We start from the raw sequence: 2,500 nt of genomic DNA, 5'->3' as shown, positions 1-2,500 counted from the left end.
ATTCTGGATCAACATTGCACATTTCACCATCGACAATTAGAAATGGAAATGGGGATGCACTGTCCATAGACTTCAGTTAAATATTTCAGTAAATTCATCCACCGTCAGGATATGAAAAGAAAGGTGTTTTGTCCGTAGATTTGAGTAACATATTCTGGAAATTCTGATTGCTCTTGTTACTGATGTCTTTTTTATTTTAATAGTAATATGGAATGGTTTATAAAGATTTATTATTTCTGTGATATTGATGATGATGATGGTAATTCCTTCAAAGGCATCATTATAGTAAGTTTAAAAGTGTAGACTAATTGTAGGGAAAACTGAAAAAATGAGTCACACTTAAGAGATAGTGAGAAGTTTTTGTAACCTAAAGGCAAATTTTCATCTTTTATTATCATTAAGGATGTGTTTAGTCCGTAGACTTGAGAGAAATGTTGGTAAAATTCATTGGCGGAGGTTTGAAACCTTCGATTTCTCTCATTATCATTACTATCACACGTCAAACTGCAACCCTAATTGGAAAATCAGACAAGCTACAATCCCTAAGGGCCCATTTGAAATGGGGCTATATCAGAATGCAAAACAATACTGAAAAGAAATTTGGAAACATACTATGAAGAACTGTAGAGGGTAATAGATGAGATCCCTGAGAGATATATGAAAATTGTGATTGGTGACTTCAATGCTAAAGTTGGAAGTAATAATCAAAGGAAAAAGAATGTGAAGTGTCGAGGGTCTTGGCGAAGTTTCTAATGAAAATGGAGCACAAATATTTCATAAGTTTCTGTTCAGCAAACAATCTTGTCATTGGAGGTACTCTGTTCCAACAATATTTGATAAAGGAGAAATAAAAGGAACTATAGCAAATAAGATTAAAATATAAAATTAATAAGAAATAATCATAAACAATAAAAACGAAACACTAACGAACGTCAACATTTGATATCATCAGAGACGTCTGAGCCGGAACAAGAATAGAAAACGATTAGTCGAGAATTTTGGTAATTATCTTAAAACGAGAAGAAAACGGAATAAACAAGATTGATTTTTGACATGGCAACGATTTTTTTGAGAGGCTGAACTCTCCCCATTGAAGGCAAAACTTCCAAAATTCGGAGACTTTAACAGTGAGTCTTTACATTGGCTTCACGCTCGCCGGCTCCCACATTTCGCACCTGTCAAAAAAAAAAAAAAAAAAAATATTTATATTTTTTGTCACCGCGGGAGGTAACTTCCTTATTGTCATGTGCAGGCGTCAGTTGCTGAGTCACAAAATACAAAATAATTTTTTTTTCTTTAGTTTTTCATTTATAAATTTTCAAGTTTCGTGAATGGTAAAAAAAAAATAAAATAAAAAAGTAGCGACAGATTGAAAAGATCAAACTATTTTCTATTTTTATCTAGAATAATTAATAAAAGTCGTTTGATTTTGACGTGTCACTTTGAGAAAGTTAAATTGAAAAACAAGAACAATTCGAATTTTTTTATGTTATAAAATGTCTTTCAAGTGAAAATCTGAATCAAAGAAGAGTTTCTCCTTTAGAATTCTCTATTACAACTTAACCAAGAATCTAATCTCTATTCTTTACGGTGGCCTATTGGCAACGTTCCTGCCTGGTGAGCTGCTGGACCGGGGTTCGAGATCAGCTCAAGCTTGATAGCTTCTAATAGTGTCTGCAACATCACCATCCTTTTGTGCCAAGGATGGTGGGGGGGGAGGGCTATATTTCTACCTACTGAACCATCAGCCGTTACTGAACCACCAGCCGTTACTGAATCATCAGCAGCCATTGCCTGGCCGTTACTGGTCCTAGCTTGGGTGGAGAGGGGTCTGGGTACTGATCATATATATATATATATATATACCGTAAATATATATATATATATATATATGTATATATATATATATATATAGTATATATCTATCTATCTATCTATCTATCTATCTATATATATATATGTATATATATACATACATATATATATATATATATATACACACACACACTCACACACATATATATATATATATATAAATATATATATATATATATATACTTGCACAATAAAACAGTTGAATATATATATATACCATATATATATATATATATACTGTATATACACACACACACACACACATATATATATATATATATATATAATACACTAGCTAGACTATTTTCAAACACATCTAAACTACTAATTTATCTATCTAAGGTATATACAGCATAAAGATCAATTAAAACAACATTCATTAAACATAATAAAAAAAAGGGCTTCGAATAACAGCATTCGTGCATGTCCAGCAGAACCTACCAGAGTTGCCTTTTCATGTAACGGTCAATGCGAAATAAAAAAAAAAAAAGGGGGCGGGAAGGTTACTATTTGCGAACAATACACCTTTTTTACCGTGCAAGACCCCATAGACATGCGCGAAGAAAACTCTCCAGATAGATTCTCGAAGAAAAAGAAGAAGAAGAAGAAGAAGACACAAAACGCC

The sequence above is a fragment of the Palaemon carinicauda genome, chromosome 4 (assembly GCF_036898095.1).
Source record: "Palaemon carinicauda isolate YSFRI2023 chromosome 4, ASM3689809v2, whole genome shotgun sequence".
In the NCBI taxonomy this organism is placed as follows: Eukaryota; Metazoa; Arthropoda; class Malacostraca; order Decapoda; family Palaemonidae; genus Palaemon; species Palaemon carinicauda.
Note: the sequence above shows the minus strand (reverse complement) of the source record.